The sequence below is a fragment of the Dermacentor albipictus genome, chromosome 5, assembly GCF_038994185.2.
Source record: "Dermacentor albipictus isolate Rhodes 1998 colony chromosome 5, USDA_Dalb.pri_finalv2, whole genome shotgun sequence".
NCBI classification, from domain to species: Eukaryota; Metazoa; Arthropoda; class Arachnida; order Ixodida; family Ixodidae; genus Dermacentor; species Dermacentor albipictus.
The window spans coordinates 88982400-89002268 of NC_091825.1; the positions used below are offsets into that span (position 1 = coordinate 88982400).

The window sequence follows — 19869 nt, forward strand, 5'->3', positions numbered from 1 at the left end:
TTTGTCCCATCGGAGCACTAAATGTGTGTTCCCCCTGTCCTCAGTTGCCGACGTACGCGGCCTCCCCGAACGCTCATTATCACGCAAGTATTCGCGGCCCTTTTACGAACTGACAACACCACCTGCTCAAACTTCTGAAAGCGAGAAGCCTTTCTCCATACGTGGGCTGCATTTCCCTGTTGATTTCCATCGGCGTTCATCTCTTGCTTCATAGAAAATGAATCTCCCTTCGTTGCTTGTACGCCCTAAACGTGTGAACCCAACCGCCATCTTCGACAACTGACAGCAGCGCCGTGCCTCGGAGCTATCGGCAGATAAAGCCGGGCTGCGGTCCAAGAAAGGGCTACCATTGGGAATGAATATGTTGACAGACGAATTTGCCTAAAAAAAATAGGGGCAATGACTTTCTTATTCGCCCTCGTAGCAAGTCTCCAGAGTTTATTCGATTACCTGTAATGAGTAGGCTCCATTGCTTGAAAATTCAAAAAAAAAGAGAGAGAGAACGCAAGTTGCGCCATGTATCGTATCGAGACTCACGGTTAGTGATCTACGGCATCTTACACCTATGCTGTCATTGAGTTTGAGTGCGTTTTGTTCTCCAGTATCCCTGCTTATAAACTGCGTCCCCTGCTTTTATTTGCACGGGATGCGCGCCGCTTGCATATCGGAGTGTGGATGTCTCGAACTCACCGAGCCTTTAGGCCCGTATTGCAATCACCTAGTCACCGTCTTCGACCCCTTTCTTCAATATTCGTTTTGCCCTTCTTTGACAGCCCTGGTATTCTTTTTCGATCAGCTTCATCTCCTTCTCCTCTTGACCTCGGAATTCAAGACAGAGCTTGTAGCAAACGCTTTGCGATAGTATGAAGCACGCGTTTGTTCCTAGGAAATGGAGTTGCAGCTTCTCACTGCGCTAATTTTGAATAAGTTACCACTGAGGCAGTCATGGTTGGTTTTTATTTGTGAGCTAGCTTGTGTTTTTTTTTTTTGAGATCCATGGCTTCGTTTCTGCAGACAAGTTGTTTTCGCATGATAGTGGATTCGATTAGAGTAGTAATGCACTTATCGTACTTATACACGTGTGCATACTATATACTTACTAATAAAAAACGCTGGAAATGACTATATCACGACATTTTCCACAGTAAGGTGAAACAACTTCCCTAGCATACGTGTTGTTATTGTCTTACCTGAGGAACACTTGATGCAGCTTGAGTTTGTACGATCCCTATTATTGATGTGCGGTGACATTGAGGGCAATGGTGGCCCCGACAAGCTAGACATTATCCTTGACCAACTAAAAACAGATGTCTGCTAGCCATACTGAACTGATAAATAATGTACAAGGGCTTAAGGATCAACTACTCTTAATGGACCAGAGAATGACGTATCTGACCATGGGTCTCCGCACTTTAGAAACTCACTGCGAAAGTCTCTCTACACTCCGCAGTGATCTAGAGACGATTCAAACCACTGCAACTGAAACGACTCGTTTAGTTAGTGTGCTAGAGGCTTGTCTGGATGACGCGAAAAATTGATCCCGGCGACACAACCTATTTTTCTCTGGTTTACCCGATGCTAACCTCTTTGAAACGTATTCGCAATCAGAAGACGTAATCATTCGCCACTGCTCTAACAACCTAGACATCCAGTTGAGCCCTAAGAATATTGAACGTGCACATCGCCTCGGAAGACACTCTAAGAATAAGCAGCGCCCGATTATCGTTAAGTTTACGTAAACCATTCAAGACTAAAGAATCAGTTCTTCCTAAAGGTTCAAAATTCAAAGGTACCCACTACAGCGTAGATGAAGACTATTCGTGCCGTGTTCATAACTGCCAGAAACACCTTGTCGCTTTTGCTAGGGCGAAGTCTGTGTATTTTTCCCTGAGGTTTAAAACTTCGCACATTGGGCCAAAACGTTACGTTTTTGATGAAATTTCAGAATCTGTAAAAAAAATATCTTAACAATCAACTCATCCTTGCCGGTCATCGCGCTATGCCCCGCCTACTCCTCGTGCCAACGTTTCCCTATCGGTAATCTATAGTACTAACATCAGCAGCTCCCTGCGGAAACGCGATGTCGTATGAAACCTTATAACATCGTCAGGCAGCGATGCACTTATGTTAACCGAAACTTAGTTACGCAACGATATCACTGACTCAAAGGTTCTGTTTCAGCCGCCCAATTTTAATCTTTTTCATGCGAATTGCAAAGATTCTCGCGAGGGAGTAGTTCTAATTGCAGTCAGCGAACAGTTGTCTTGTTCTGCCATTAATGTCGCGTCAGACTTGGAAATGTGGGTTACGTGCCACGCTTCACCATTGACAATATTATTTGGTGTGTGTTATAGGCCACCTCGCACTAGTCCTGATTTTCGCCGCAAGCTTCACAATGTTTTAAAACAACTAGTTTCAAAGCACCCTAAAGCACACATCCTGCTATTTGGGGATTTCGATTACCCCAATATCAACTGGAGTAATCAACCTCTGCCTATAGTTAGTCAAGAAGAGCCGAAAGACATCAATGATATTTGCCTCAATTTTAACTTGACCCAACTTTTATCCGAACTGACACACGTCGCAGAGGAAGCAGCGAACACTCTGGACTTCATACTGACCACTCATCCTGACAGCCTTAAATCCATTATATGCCTCCGAGAAATCATAAAGTAATCCATGCCAATTTTAACTTCTCACCTGTATTAAAACAAACTTCACAGGCAGCTATTAGGCTATACGATAAAGGAAACTACGAAGCAGTCAACACAGAAATAACTAACTTTTCGTCAGTCTATGGAACGACCTTTCATCCGAAAAGTGTAAATTAAAACTGGACACTTTTCGAACATAAAGTTATCGAACGAATGAATAAATACATCCCAACATGCAGTTTTCCAAAGAGTAATCAGAAACCCTGGCTAACAAGGACACGAAAAAGACTCGAAAACAATAAAAAACGCGCATTTGGAACAACTAAGCGCCATGCAAACCCACAAGCGGGGGCAAAGTACTATGAAGCTCAACACACATACTTGGCAGCGATTAGAAGGGCTAAGCGCTCATTTTACGAAGTAGAGCTACCAAAAATGATAGTCGACAGACGCAAGAAATTCTGAAAGGTGATAAACCCAAAGGAAACGTGCACTGTCACCCTGACTAAGAATGCTGGTGTAATCATGACCTATACCAACTGTGCAGACACCTTTGACAATGCATTTACATCTGTTTTTACTGACGAATCTAAAGCACCATGTTTCACATTACCGCCTAACCTCAGCCATGGAATTACTGCAGCCATGGATGCCACAGCGTTCAGCAGTAGAGGAATTTCGTGCATAGTAAATAAAATAAAAAAAGTCATCTGTCATTAGCATAGATGTCAGCAATTCAATAATATTGAAAAACACTAACCTAATCTGTTCCAGTATTTTCTCTCTGTTATTTTCACACTCACTCTCTGAAGGATCAATTTCAGACGACTGGAACGTGGGGAAGGTCATTCCCGTGCACAAAACAGCTACTACTGATTCACCTCTTAATTATCGGCCTATTTCATTAACAAGTATACCCTGTAAGATCATGGAACATATCATTTACTTCCAAATCATGCCATTTTTAGATTCCCATAACTTCTTCCATCCGTGACAGCATGTATTTCGTAAGGGTGTTTCGTGTGAAATTCAACTAGCCATTTTTTTTCATGACATTCACGCCAACCTTGACATTAATTTACAAACTGATTCCATCTTCCTAGACTTCGCTAAAACGTTCGATAAAGTACCTCATCAACGCTTGCTTCTTAAACTTTCCCAGCTGAACCTACATCGATATATAACGTGGATTAACGGATTTCTCACGCTTAGCTCTCGGTCTGTCTTCATTAACAACCAACCCTCGAACCCGCTTCCAGTGACTTCCGGCGTCCCGCACAGTTTTATCCTCGGCCCCTTGTTATTCCTCATTTACATTAACGACTTACCCCAGCATGTACCTTGTTGTATCCGCTTGTTCGCCCACGATTGCGTTACTTATTGCTCAGTGACTAACTCTTTTGACCAAGAATCCCTTCAGGCAGACCTAAACAATGTGCTAAACTGGTGTTCGCAGTGGATGATGACACTCATCCGGAACAACTGTAAGTACATGTCTTTTCACCGCAGTCGCAAACCCTTTGTTTTCGAATATACCGTTTCTAGCTCCTCCGTTGACCTCGTCCAGTCTTACAAATACTTACGTATCACCATTTATGAAAATTAATCCTGGCGTCTACAGGTGACTAACCTGATATCATCAACTAATTAAACACTAGATTTCTTAAAACGCCGCCTGCCAGAAGCTCCACAACACGTCAAACTACAAGCTTACGTTTCAGTAATTAAAACTAAACTTGAATAGGCATCGGTCATCTGGAATCCTCATCAAGCATATATAACAAATGCCATCGAAGCTGCACAAAACCGGGCTACCAGGTTCACTCACTCTTCAGACTAATACGACGTTTGCATATCATCTCTAAAATTGCAATCAGGTTCGGGCAATCTTTCTGCTTGCCGCCGCATTGCCAGTCTTGTCTTGTATCGCAAGTTCCTTTACTCATCACTAAGACAAGAACCATACGTCCGCTTACCCCAACCACGCAGATCCCGTCGCATCGGTCATTCTCTTCAAGTTTTGCGTCCACGAGTTCGTGCCCAAACCTTCATGAATTCCTTTTTTTTTTTCACGAGCAGCAACTGACTAGTACGGCCTTCCCCATCATGTCGCTGTCATAACCTGAATTAAGATGGCAAGCTGGGCGAGTTTGTGATTGAACTTGTTGCTATGGGTGGGCAGCGCAACCCGGACGAAGAACGAGAGGAAGGATGAGAGGGCTGCGCTCGTGTTGTGTACTTCCTCTCGTCCTTCGTCCGGGTCGCGCTGCCCACCCATAGGAACATGTCATAACCTGCCCATAAACGTTTTCGACCGTTGCAAACGGCTGCATTTTGTAAACCCCACCCCTTATGTAACACCCGAAAAAGGGTCTCAAAGGAAAATAAAGTTATGCGATGTGATGTGGTGTGATGAGATGTAAAAGCTGCCCGACACTTCTCAGTGTCAAGAAATGGCCGTAGTGTAAATACTAAAATGACGCGCATTTTCTATAGAAAATGCGCGTCATTTTAGTATTTACCCTTTTCTGTTCGTCTGCCAAACTTCATCCTCATATTTCTGGCATTGTTCATGGCTGTAATTATAACCTTGCGCATACTTAATCCCATACTTTCATTAACTAGCACTAATCACGTCGTGGTGCTCTGCGCTTACAACACCAGGTAATCCCCATATCATAAGAAACATTCTACCTCTATCTACCTCTTCTACCTTCTATCTACCTTCTCATATTTGCCTTTTTCTGTTGGTCTGAATTCCTGGGCACAAATATATATTTTTAATTGAAATACTTGGTTGCATGTCTGAAGTTTCCCTTTGCCGGCTTCGTGTTTTGGTCCATTCCAACCAGCGGCCAATTTCCGATGTGCCATTCTTTTGTTGGCAAAATTCCATGTCACACATTTTACTTGAATATGAACAATTGCTATTACTTTGGAGTAGGAAATTAGGTAAGGCTCGTCCAGTTGAAATGACACTCACTAAACTGCGCTGTTGCGTCCCATTCCTTAGCTGTCATATGCACTGACCTTGTCTGGCACTCTCTTCCACGATGTCGATTGAGCAATGAAACTCAAGTTTTTTTTTTATTATGCTGTCTTCATTTCCGGACCACGAGGAGAACGTCTTTGGAAATTTACGTTTGCTAACTTTGAATCTTCAATTTCCCTGTCCTACTTTTTTTCCCAGCATCCATACTGAAACTGGACCACAGGGACGTCTGTCTTGACGTTGAAAACGCAGCACATATTATCTGCTTCTTCGTCAAAACTATGCCAGTAAATGGTTTTAAACAACACATTTTTAAGCGTGTATCACACGAAAGTGCTTGCAAACGTTCTAAATCACATTCATGGACTCTACGATGCTTTAATTTGGAGGCGCGTATATGTAAAAATCTCCATGTGTGTGCATTGTAAACGCCCCGGAATTGTTCACCTTGTTGCTTACCAATGACAAACAAAATGCGAGTGTTACTGTTACCAAGTTGTTCCACAGGAGGGCCATTAGAAAGAGCCTGCGGAACTACTTCTTACGGTTTCCAACATGCTTCCCAGTACGGCTTACCTTTTCACCACTATTTGCCTCGAGCTCCACCACTGGAAAAGCTGGCGCCACCGTCGGCGTGACGTGCTAGGAGGGATCACGTGGACATAGCGGCCGCGTTGGCTGCTTCGAGCGCGCCGAAGCGAGCTGAAAACGAGAGTTTAAGTTCCCTCGTACGTTGCGGTCCTTATTTAGTGGCGAGATTTTGTCGCTTAGAGTGTCTCCTTTACAACGCTTGAAAGCACTACAATAGGTAGTGGCTGCCTTTGAAGGCGCACAACATGGTAGGCTACTGCTCGGTGCCGCAATGCCGGACGCACGCAACGGAGCACGGTGTCAGCCTTATTCACACGTAGCCGCAGGACAAGAAGCTGTGTGAAGCTTAGCTCGCGAAACATAAAACTGGCAAACAGTCATCAGCTACAACTCGGGTATGCAGCATGCACAGACGCGAGGAAGATTTCTGCTACGGCGCCCGGTCTGCGATGTTCTGAAAAGGCGCACTGAGACGCTCGCCCGAGTCCGCTGCCCGACTAATGTCATGACGGTTTGGTCTATGAACTTGTCGATGCTAAAGATACTGGCAAGTTCAGTGGAGTGGAAAGGCAGCGGTAAGAAGCACATTTAAAAAAAGCATGGCATATGGTCATGTTTCTGTTATGAATTAATGCACTGGGCCGCTATTTTGTAGCGATGCCTTATGCCTTATTCCATGCTATTCTTATCATGCACCACACACGGCCGCCTGATCCCGTTGATAATGTGGGCAGGCCGTCGCTCTGACCACTGGCCAAGCGCGAAAAGCCTGAAAAAGCATAGAATCAGAAAAGGCATCGCTACAAAATACCGGCCCTGGATTACAAAAAACGGAGCAGCGGGGAATTGCACGCTGAGAACACCGATAAACATACAGTGCAACACAACTCGAGAAATAATATTGAAAGGTCAAAGAATTTAGAAAAAAGAAAGATTGAATCGTCGCGACGACACATCACAGTCCCCGTACGCTTCGAAGTCTCTACAATTAAATTATTTTTGCACAGCTCTGATAGCGCCCACGCAACAATGGTTGCTTGTATACTGTCAAATGCTCATATTGTGCGGCCTGAAGCTCATGGCACGGTGAAAAACGTGCACGCGGCGAAAACGAAACAGTGCGCGGACAAGCATGCAGACGCGCAGTCGGTCGCTGCGAATCTGCGCGATCGCTGCATTGAGGCTTCGTTCTATTACGCTCCACTTAGTTATACAAACACTATAAGAACATACTTCACATAGCTTGCTCTCAGCTTTTACCTACCTTCCACGCAAGAAGCCGGTTCAGGAGACTCCATCGCGGCGACCGGGCACAGTGGCGTTCACTGTACGTATTCGGTAAAGATACAGCGTCTGTGAACGATTCTGTGCTTTCAGTTTGCCCAAGATTATTATTTAGACAGTAAGAAACTTTTCTTGTTTCGAAAGTACTCACAGAAATGTCCAGGAGAGCTCGCGCGTGGTGTTTTCAGTGAGCGCTGACAGCAAAACCTATGAGGAGCGCGCCGCGTGATCCCTCATACTACGCCAGCGAGGCGCTTCCGATAGATGGCGGCTCCGTAACTCCTCGCCGCCAATACCGCCGGGGCAGATGCTTTGAAAAGGAATAGAAGCCCTCCAATGTTTCATAGAAACCTATGCGAGCTAGGCCGAGTGACGCACAGGTCACTGAAGGCACCGTATACACAATTGTGATTGTAGAAAGTGCGACGTGGAAATAACATAAGTGTGCTCCTCGAAAAACGAAATACACGAGCGGATTGAAAACGAAACCAGTAGTCTAAGTTTCTGAGCTGTTTCTTCTAGATGTGCGGCTACTCAAATGAACCTTGGCGTTTAGACATTGGCACTTCTTAATTTACGTATGCGCTATACTTAAAACATGTGTTGTGGGCTCTTCGAGTATACTAGCCATTCTCGAGGCGTTAAGTACTCCAACGAATATCTGTCTGTGGTTCCGATAATGTGGTTAGATAACAACTCGTGCATGTTGTACAAGAAGCACAGGAAGCCCTGAGGTGCTCCTTCCTTGTTGCGTCCTGTCGCTATAGAGGCATTCTGTTACTCAATCGTATCATCTTATTCTAATGTGTAGGTGTCTTTTCCGAACATAGAAAGGTTATTTTCGTCTGCAGCAAGGAATCGTGCATTTACTACCGATTGATTTAGATGATCGCATCGAAGAAGAAAACAGCTCCTTATGTACGAAACTGAGTGCCAGGATGCGTGCATGGGAGTGATCCCACTTGCACAGTACATGATGGCTGCAACCGTGGTTTCGTAGTTGAGTTTCCACCTAAACACACCGGTTATCCAAACGAGTACAGGCGTCGCTCAGCCCGACACTTGGATTTCTTTAGCGGGGAAATGTCCTGGTGAAGGAGCCCACGCCATTCAAATCCGGTCAAACCCTGTGGGCGCAGCAGAGTGGGCAGGCTGCGCGCAATTATCTCACCTTACGAAATGCCGGTGTGAACACATGAAATTGCGTAGGTAATAATTCTTTTTATAAACTCCAGCACCTTTACTAAAATTGGTACATTTCAGATGTGTTGCTGTAGATTCTCAGTATCAGCTGCATTATAACGACTGAGTTTTCAAGACTCTCCATTGTGCAAGCTTTTGTGTATCTAACAAGTGTGGGCCATGGCATAAATGATTATATGTAGATAGGTATACTTTTGTAGTCCCATTGGATTTCTTCGCTTGCATTTTAGATACGTTTACAAGCAAAAGCTACCAAATAACACAGCAATGAATATCGCTCTTCTCTATAACACTCAACACAAAGATGCACAGAACTGCCTACAGTGAATTATTTATTCGTGACTCGCCATTTTCAGCTTTCAGGGTCTTCCAGCCGTGGCATGCAGCTGGGCAACGTGGAAACGGCGCGCCGTGTTTGCCGTCGTCAGCGGCGTCCAAACTGGGTGTCGATGCCGCCTACGAGTCGTATGGAAGGCGGCTGGAAGCCGATGCCGAACCGGCCCAAAAAGAACAGCGGACCCAACGTCGTAGGGGCCGGTGCGCGCGCGGGAGCCGCCGGAGCCTGTCCGCAGCAGGCCGGTTGCACGACGATGACGTCAGACCTGCTTCGCGTCGTTCTCGTCAGCGTTGCGTTGCCCAGGGTCGCGTTCGAACTCGCGTTGCGCGGTCCATCCGAATGCACGAGAGGCAGACCTGCCAACAGCGCGCAGGCGATCACAAGCAAAACGTGCTTCGAGGCTGCTGCACCCACGAAGGACATCGCCGTCTTGCTCGAGGCTTCGGGCTGAGCTAATCTAGAGACCCGAACCACAAGCGTTAAACGTTCGTTGGTGGCCTGTCCAAAATAACGGTGTCTTCAGTTTACGCCGCACGCCTGCAGGGACGGATGGTTGCAGGAGGCCTTGAGCAGAGATTCTAACCCGAGAAACCAAGGGCGGTAGCAGATGCACTACGAACCTTTCCAGACCGTAGGAAGCAATACCCTCTCAGAATTCTGTCGAACGCCGCAGAAGAGGTATACAGAAGGCTTCGAGCAGTACTGCACTTACAGTGGATGAATGGCGTCTACCACGTGCACGGAACGTCTATAGGTTGATCCAGGAAGCAGTGTTCCGTTTTTGCCGAGAGATGCAAGGATCAAGGGAGGCCCAACATGCCCTGCTTGGCTCGACGAGGTGTGGGTGGGCTAGTATCTATATATATATATATATACGCTTCGGACCTGCTGAGTGTATATATGGTATTGGAGCTGAAGCTTTCGATATTTTTTTAGTGTCCCGTCATTGTACACCTATGACCTCGTGTCACATCATGTCCAGTGAAAGTCGTGTGTGGGCTGAGAATTTGTGGCAAAGCTCATAACAATTCTATGTGTCAGTGCTACCGAATGAGATATCCACAAGAAAAGAATCCAGGAGCATTGTTACCGGTTTCTGCTTTTCCGTCCTTTTGTTTATTTAGTAGTTTCCTTGGGCTCCACGTAAAAAAGGAGACAAAGAAAACAGCGGAACGTCATAGATGCCGGTCTAATTCTTTACCGGGTATCTGCATCGCTGTTCGCAGTCTATTTAGATCTATCTCACATGGTGGACAAGCCGGTCGAGTGAAATGGCTTCTGCGCACGTAGACGCCGGAGGCATAAGAAACCGAGTGACGCCAAATTGTGAATTTTCTTTCCTTTTTTCACTGCATAATCTACAAGAGCCTCTTGCTGCGAAAGGCACGGTTCTTCTTTGTGGAAACACAGTGACATGAAAGCAGACAGAAAGCGCCTCGGAGCAGCGCGAACAAAGCTCGCGCGACTCGAGCCAAGGACGTGAATCGGTCAAAAAACTGCACCACGGGAAATTTGGCACGAGGTCGCCATTTGCAGATGAAACGTCCGTGGCCCCGCTGCGCTGGCCACTCCAGGAAGGAGCGCTTATTTATAACGCGATGAAAAGGCTCTCGCAGCAAGTGCGTCTCTGTACAGGGGCCGCGGCCCACTGTGGCAGTTACGACCTGGAAACCTGTGTCAACAGGCCATGTCTGATCTCGGAGACGGGTTTCTCCCAACGATCAGTGCCGTCTGTGCTTCCAAGCATGGCGTTCACGTGTCACTACGGTCAGGCCGCGACTCTAAGCATGTCTGTGTCTAAAGCTGTGGTGAAAACTTTAGCAAAAGGTATACGTTGACGGCGTTGGCGTTAGTTTATTCAATGAATGGAAGGTCACATCAGGCGAAATGAACTTCACAGCAATCAAGCAGCTGGCCAGCGCAGTCAATATGCAACGCGCTAATAATAATAAGAAATACGGCAGACGGATAACACCGTCGCGTAGAACATCTCGCATTGTATGCAATTATGTAAGTGGAAACACTCCTTACACGCACGAAGGAAAGAAGAGCTAACGAACGAACGCGCGCGCACCGCGCACGAACACACACACGTACGTGCACGCGCACGTGCGTGCATACAAAAGTGTAGCAGTTTCCGCATTACCTGGAAAATAAATGGACACTGAGCACACAACCACATAAGAGGAAGTCTAAAAAATGTTGAGTTCCTGATTTTAAATACGATAGAAAATGCATTGACGCGTTTACTGAAGGCAGGAAAAAATTCATTGAACGCAACAAAGAGCGGCATAACCAGCAGTTGTGGTGCTTCGGAATTAAAGGAAACAAAGGGAATGACAGCCAAAATTCGCGTTCTGAGGTTTCCAGATGAATCAAAATACAACTGCTTGCTTTATTGGGAGTGTGCTTATTAGCAATCGTTCGCAGAAGTTTCTTCTATCCTTTTATTTCAGTAGACAGAAAAGATACATTAGTAAAATTGCTTGAACACAGATGCTGTGCACTTTAAAAAAGTTGGACAGACTTAACTGTAGTTGACGCCTGTGTAATGCGAACCTTTGATGATTTGTGCGCAACAGTTGTATGAATAAAAGATGCTGTGTGGCAAAGAGTCATGTAGAGATTGTAGGCTGTAGGGGCATGTTTATATCTATAACACATAATTTTTCTAATGGCAAGATATAACAAAACCCGCCTAAAACCCAGTGGCACATAACCAATCACAATCTAACATAATGTTAGACTGCGCTATCATCTGGTTGCCACGAAAACGGCGAGATTGGCTTGCCCGCCAAAACGTGTCTGGACTCGGAGGATGTTTCGCAATAAAAGGCGACGTCGTGTGCAGGTTGAAGGAACAAGAAATGATCCTAGTAGTTGCTAGAGGTTAAACATGCAAGTTGTGAAACTGGTACTGCCGAGCAATTTCGCAGTGATGTGCCAATGATTTGAGCAGAGGGATCAATTGACTTCACTAATATTGTGTTAGGGGCTGTCTACCACGGTATGATGAATATGACTGGCCGATTTCGCATTCTTAAGAGAGTGTTAATCAGATTCCGGATTACAAATTGCTGTAGCCGGTATTCAAGTTCGGAACGTATAAAGGTGCCGTGTAGTTTTTGAGTACACAGAAGGCATAGTAAAAGGAAACACCTCGTAGAGCTTAGTGATATGGATGTGTCAGCAACAAATCTGGTGACGCGGCCTGACCAGTTTAGTTTGTTACTGATATAATACCAATTACCAATGTGACTTAACTGAGGACGTGATCGTCGAGTTTAAAGAGTGCGGGTGTACGACACAAATGCGCACATACAAACAGTCGTAGACTAAATTGAGAGCTACGCTAAAGAGATTGTTAACATGGGTTTCGCAAGCGAGGTATTGAAAAAGGATTGTATAGAGATGTCACACCAGACCTACGGCCTCAAGGCGTACCCAGTCTTGCGCAACATGGCCACTCTCCTCTAATGGGTGTCAGTTGTGAAGCTACAGCAGCGATTATGAAAGAGGGAATACATTAAAATCCTGCAGCACTGCAGCTACCTCGGTAGCCAATAATTTTTTTTTTGTTTTCGCTGTTTTTTTTTCTTCGGAATAATTGTTGCACGTTAACACCTTCGAAACCAAGTCAAAGCAGCACCGCACTGCTGCCTTGAGGACTAGCCTCTTAACTAAAGGTCGCAGAAAGAGCACATGGAGCCAAGTAATACTCGTGGTATTGCGAATGAAACTGCACGCTTCAGTTGTGCTCGTTAATTTCCTTGTAATGCTTGCTTTGCTATCGCGTACCGAGTTGTGCGTTAGCGTTAAATGTATGGTTACCACCTGTAACTTGCGCAAATGTTTCAACGTCTTTGTATTCGGCAACATACGTCGCGCGAACACCCCTTATTCCGCCTCCCTCACCGCCGACCTTCAGCCGCGAATTTTCTCCTCCCACCATTCTCGGCGAGTATCGCGATCCAAAGACTGCCACGAGATCCGCCGGCGCGTGCTGATCAAACAGCTACGACCTAAAAAACCAACTGCGCCAGGAACCGCCCATTCATTGCGAACGCCCGTCACCATGCGTGCCTGATTGTATATATATGCACGTGGATTCACGAAAGACCTCCCAAACAAAAGTTGCGCCGTGTTCTGTGAGTGCCCAAGTCACGCATTCGCCGCGCTCATTTTCATTCTGTGTTAATCCAAGATTGATTTTGCCCCTTTGGCGCACATCAAACTGCTCAGTGACCGTGCTCTCGGCCGCCCAAGCAAGTCCCACGTTTTGTAAGACTGAAACTGAGTGGCCGACGCCATCGTTAGTAACAGGAACTGCTGAAAGCACCAAAATGATGGGTTGCCGCGGTCTTGTCCTTGCATGCTTCGCGCTCTCGATGCTGCAGTCCTCCTCGAGCATGACAACTAAGAAGGCAGTGATGAAGGACAGTGAGAGCATGAAGCCCGGGAAGCAGCAAGGCTCGCCGGGGGACAAAATGCAGGGCGCGACGATGTCGGCGAGCACACCCGCTGAGGACGACGAGGAAGATTCCATGGAGAGCGAGAGCATGGAAGCGGATCAGATGGGCCAAGGTACGAAGAACTGCACGATGCCAGATATGCACATGAGCGGGAAGAAGGACATGACGGCGGCCAGCGGCGACATGAAAGGCGGCGCGACGACCGCTCCTGCGAAAGCCGGGATGAAGGGTGCCAAGATGGGCGTGGGCATGATGAAGGCGGGGGCAAACTGCACCGTCCAACGGATGGGCGACATGATGAAAGGCGGTGCGAGTGGTACGACGAGGATGATGAAAGAAAAGGGCAGCATGCAGTCGACAATGGCGCCGCCGAGGGGACGTCGGAACTGTAAGAGTTTTTTCCAATGTTCAGTCGGCGACAGAAGTATGCCCAGCGAGGGTGGAACGAAAAAGCCGAAGTTCAGCGCAGATTTAGTTTGCAGCCAGTAAAACAGTAGGATGATGGTACTGGTTGCGTGCGCTAGTACCGATAGCAAATCTCAAATTCAGGCTGTGAGCGCAGAGTCAGCAAATGTTCTAGGACCACTGTCATAGAAAATTTTTTCACCATGCTCTATTTGCATGTCCTCTGTATTTATGTCCAGCATGAGGATTTGCTATCATTTCCTCTGACGAACAGTTCTGTGCAAGAGCTTTTTGTGCCCACGGAACCTGTGTTTAAATGCGTAAGCATTTCTATGCCTACCCAACGCGAAAATTGTCCGTCTGTAACGTACGACGAATGCAATGGCCTATACCACCCTAAACAAGGGCTCATACCCCCGTCAGCAAGCAAAAAATCATCATCATCATCATCATCATCATCATCATCATCTCAATGGCTCAAACCCACGTAACGCAGAGGGTACAAGCGCTCAGCAAAGTGAAACGAACAGTGCATACGATCATTGACGTCACCCATACAACACACCAGTGTGTTTACAGGAGGTATTCAGAGACCTGGAGTGGCAAGAATTGGGGATAAGAGATAATCGAGAATACCTTAGTAACTTGCGATTCGCTGATGATATTGCCTTGCTTAGTAACTCAGGGGACCGATTGCAATGCATGCTCACTGACCTGGAGAGGCAAAGCCGAACGATGGGTCTAAAAATTAATCTGCAGAAAACTGAAGAAATGTTTAACAGTCTCGGAAGAGAACAGCAGTTTCCAATAGGTAGTGAGGCACTGGAAGTGGTAAGGGAATACATCTACTTGGGACAGGTAGTGATTGCGGATCCGGATCATGAGACTGAAATAATCCGAAGAATAAGAATGGGCTGGGGTGCGTTTGGCAGGCATTCTCAGATCATGAACAGCAGGTTGCCATTATCCCTCAAGCGAAAAGTTTATAACAGCTGTGTCTTACAAGTACTCACGTACGGGGCAGAAATCTTCAGGCTTACGAAAATGGTTCTATTTAAATTGAGGACGACGCAACGAGCTATGGAAAGAAGAATGGTAGGTGTAACGTTAAGGGATAAGAAAAGAGCAGTTAGAGTAAGGGAACAAACGCGAGTTGATCATATCTTAGTTGAAATCAAGAAAAAGAAATGGGCATGGGCAGGATACGAAATGAGGAGGGAAGATAACCGATGGTCATTAAAAGTTAGGGAATGGATTCCAAGGGAAGGGAAGCGTAGCAGAGGGCGGCAGAAAGTTAGGTGGGCGGATGAGATTAAGAAGTTTGCAGGGACAACCTGGCCACAATTAGTACATGACCGGGGTAGTCAGAGAAATATGGGAGAGGCCTTTGCCCTGCAGTGGGCGTAACCAGGATGATGATGATGATGATGATGATGCAACACACAGCACAGCATATGTTTCAATAAAGAACAAGGTCAAAGCAAGCATCCGAACTATCACTAAAGCATTGCATACCCCACTTAGCATTTTTTGTGCGGGTTTTGCAACAGCTTCGCTTGACATCCAGGTTGATAACGACAGATAAGAGTTGATAAAGGTCTGATCACGTTCGATAAGGTTGAAAACGATCGATCAAGGTTGATAATGACTTATGCTGGTCGAATCAAGTTTCATAACATGGATAATGACACCGAGCTGCGTCGAGATGAGCAAGTGGCGCATTGTTTACGCCTACCTAGACAACTCCCAGAGAAGTTCCGGCGTGAATTGTTTGTATTTCTTCACCCAGTCACATTTTCTTGACACCAATACTCTAGTCTTCCTGTAAGATTGATTCAGTTGCATGCAATTGGTTCAATCACAGTAAAACTTAAACTGTTTACCTTCTCCTAAAAAAGCAACGTATCATGGGCTTCCTACGCTACTCCATTAAGGTGGGCCCGTACTCACAAAGATCTTACGATAGAATTGTGCATAAAAGAACATTCCAGCCCATCCTCATGCTGAACACATCATAGCGGCCGATCAGTGCCAGAGAACAGCTACAAAGGCAAATTTCTGTATTCGACCCATGGCTCTTAGAGTCAGGCGCCAGCCAATTCGATTAGAAAATTTCTTAACGAGGCTGGCTGACTAAACTGCAATTACGAATGCCAAGATTTGTGAATTCGGCTTCCGCGACCAAACTCAGAAAGTTCCTCGTTCCTAAGAGCACAGCACGTAACTTCTTGACAGCCTTCGCTCATATATATCTTCGTAATCACGTCTTTTCCTAAGCGTTCTAGCCAACGAATGGCTTTGTAAATAACAACGTAAGTCAAACATCGCCAATAAAATAGGCCTGAAAAGACGCCAGGTTAGACTTCGCCGTAAACGCATGGTTTTCTCGCTGCGTCGTATACCGCTCGACATTTCGCTAGTTTCCCAACCAGCATAGTATCCCTAACTCTCGTCTTTTCGTTACAGAACGACACTTGTCTGCGGGATGTCGCCTCGTCCACCTCCGACTCAAATAAGTTGTTTAAATAAATCCAGCCACTGTGTTTCTGTGTTTTAAACAGAGACCCGAAACCAAATATATCCGACGGTGTGCAGCGATATCTTAAAGGCTGCACTTTTTTGAAGCCCTGTATTCCTTTTTTTCCCCCTGTTAGTGCAACCAAAACACCAATGTGCTGTATGCTTTCGTTCCACCTGGCAGGGCTGGCTGCGTCCGCGACTAGCTGTATTTCATCATTCATCATTAGTACAGAAGGAGGTCCCGGAGTTACAAGAACTGTCAGGGGGACCTCCTATTAGTAATTTAACATTGCATGAATAGGCACTAGGCACAACAAAAGCATAACATAAAGAGGATGATTATTATTATCTCAAAGCTTGTAATTGACGATTACTTTTAACGCTGCGAAAGCGCTGCATACAGAACGTATGAACAGTGTCAACTGCATGCTGGGCTACTTAAGCAGTAACATTTCCCTACACCCCATCTTCTTCGAAGTTATTGCTCTATAAGATACTTTAATTCCTTCTAAATTGGGATTCGCTTCAGCAGTATGGAACCCCAGTTATGGAAGCTTGCTTACATCCCTAGGGCTAGGGCAAAATCGTTCCGTTGGCGGGATCGTTTCTAAAAGTAATTGAACCGTATGTAACTATAACTTCCATAAAAGCTGAGCTCTTCTTTAGCAGAACTTGTTCTTGGATTAGTGGGTTCATACTTAAAACAAATGCTATTCCTTCCTTGTCTAGCATATTGCTGTGAAGTGGCTCGACGATGTCGATTTTTTAAGCTATACCATCATACGTGTCGCACCGCGTCGATCATGAGTACAAAATGTGAATTGGACTATGCAGCACTGTTATTGTTTGTTTGATTTTAATGATAACACCTTAAAACCAAACAAGCAATAATAGCGCTGATTTATTGCAGTGATTTCCAACAGCGATTGTAATGCGTCAGCATTAAAAGGTGTACGTGTGTGAAGTGTGGGAAGCCGGTCAGGTGCGAGACGTAAATATAAATAAATAAATAAATAAATAAATAAATATATATATATATATATATATATATATAATATAAATTTATATCGTGTTTGTGTGTGTGTATTGCAATGTGGTGGTCGCGGTTTAAATCATGGATTCGGGTGCTCAAAGAGGTGCGACGTAATGGTCACGCATTTCTCTCGCATTTACCGCTAAATTATCCCTTGATTTTCTTGTCCTTTATTTAGAGCAAATCCCTTAATTGGAACAATCTACCTGAAGAATCGGTATGTGTAAAAATAAGCATATTCACCTAGTCTTAACTATCATTGTATAACCAGGAGCAATTCGCTGCGTAATAGCGAGAATCGCAGCACTCTGTTTATATTTATCATATATTCCCTTCCCTACTTAACGTCACCTGGCCCTGAAGGTGAGTGAGTGAGTGAGTATACTAAGTAGAATTAAATAAATAAATAAATAAAATAAAAAAAATAAATAACTGTGGGAGTTGCTCAAGCATCGAAAGCATGAGGCTCGCTTGCTAGCTTGCTCCTCGAATTGCAACATTTGCTCACTGCGAGGAATTGGCGAAAATGCCGGTACTTGAAGGAAGGAGGGGAGACAAAACCAGAAGGAGAAGGAAAGGCAATGTGTGGTAAAGATGTTGCAAATATCTAAACAGACTAATCTTAAAATGACTGGTGTAAGTGATGAAACCAACAAGAGAGAGAGATAAAACTTTATTGTGTCTTTGATGGGGTCCAGGTGTGGCGGGTGTTGGGAGACTGACCCTCAGTACCCCTCTTCCTCAGACGGCGGCCAGTCCTTGCTTTCTGGCGGCGTCTTCGGCCATCCGTACGGTCCAGAGCTGCTCTTCTAAATCCAACCTGAGCAGCAAAGTCTCTCACTGCTCGGCCATAGTTATGATGCGTGCGGCGAGTATTGGTGGCACAGGCTTTGGGGCATGCCCAGATAATGTTTTCGAGGTCAGTGCAGGCCTCGCGCACTTTGCAGAGTGGGAAGCATGCATCAGGGTAAGTGCGATTGAATAGCACGGGGTTTAGGAAAGTTAGCGTCTGAAGTAGTCGCCAAGTGGTGGATTGAGGTTTATTCAGTGTTGCGTATGCTGGGTGATAGCACAACCCCTCTCTGAGGTAGTGGAAAAGGATTTCTTTGAACGTGACCATTTGGCCGCGCGCGTGACCACGATGCAGAACAGAGGGCTGATCAGGACCGGAAGACGCAGTAGAAGGATGATGCGCCCGGTGTGCGAGAGCTCGAGTGGTATCATGAGCGGCTTTGTTTCCGTCCAGACCCGAGTGACCAGGGGCCCAGATGTTCTGAACGTGGCGTTGCCTTGAGGGGGGAGTGCCGGACAGTATCTTCTGTGCTTGGGGTGCTGCCAGTTCTCTTGTGTAGTTGCAAATGGCCGTTTTGGAATCGCTGATATACAGCGTGCATTGGCAGAGGCGTATAGGCCAAATCGATGCCCGTTTCCTCTTCTTCAGGTTGAGTGGTGAGTATTGGCCTTTGAGCATTTGTTGGTCTCAATTGCGAGCACGCTAAGCCTCGTCCTTCCTCAAGCATAACTCAAACGACTGTTCGCGTGTGCAGAGGCTCGTATGACTAGCCGGTGCTTGTCGCTTTATAGAGTCCCTTTATAAAGTATACCTCAGAAACACGCTAATTTAATGCAAGGGTGAGCCGACTCATCTTCTTCTTCGTTGTTTATGACACAAGGTACCTCCTCAGGTAATTTTCTGAGCACAATTGTTCACCTTTCGTCTGTTCGTCATTTTTCTTTTTCTAAATAAACGCTCGGAAACTCGACATATTCCCGCAAAGCTTGAACACCAACCGCACCGCGATTGTCGCTATAGTCGTTCGCAAAGGTCGCTAGCGCAGTTTTATCGTAATCGGCAACCATATACGTCAGGCTTGCAACTAGTGGTTCTTTCCTTTTTAACAAATTCCTCCACTCTTGCATATTTTTAAAATGACAGTTCCGCAAAAAAATATATTGACTGTCCACAAACTAAGTTTTGTTATACGTGGTCCCACGCAGATGCGTCGTGCAGTAATGTGTACCGCGTACGTCTAGAATTGTTTCCGCATCCCGTATGTATTTCGTTTTAAGCACACCTGACTTCACTCCGAAACTATAGCAGTTATCATGGATGTGTTATGTTTTTGAAGCGGCTTTTCATTCTGTGCAGAAAGTAACTGAAGCTCTCATTAGGGAAGCAGAAATTGCACTTTTTTTTTTGGCTCGGAACTTTGACGCGTGTGTCAAGTTTTGGCCTGGCGTGCCTCTATATTTGAGTACATAGTTTATGTGCTTATTAGCAGCCAAGAGCTGGAGATGCACGAAGGCAGCCAAGTGAGAGAGAAAAAGAGAGAGAAAGCAAACATGGGAAAGACGGACAAGTCAACTACACGAGATTT

At 45.7% G+C, this 19869-nt stretch overlaps 1 protein-coding gene and 1 long non-coding RNA gene across 2 annotated transcripts in view; both read left to right on the top strand.

The window, feature by feature from the left end:
* Nucleotides 1-19869, top strand: part of LOC135906872 (uncharacterized) — a 151451-nt gene that overhangs the window by 4379 nt on the left and 127203 nt on the right. The window lies entirely within an intron of this gene.
* Nucleotides 13137-16496, top strand: LOC135906913 (uncharacterized). Its single transcript, XR_010565851.2, has 2 exons — nucleotides 13137-13921; nucleotides 16405-16496. It is a non-coding gene; the product is annotated as an uncharacterized lncRNA (long non-coding RNA).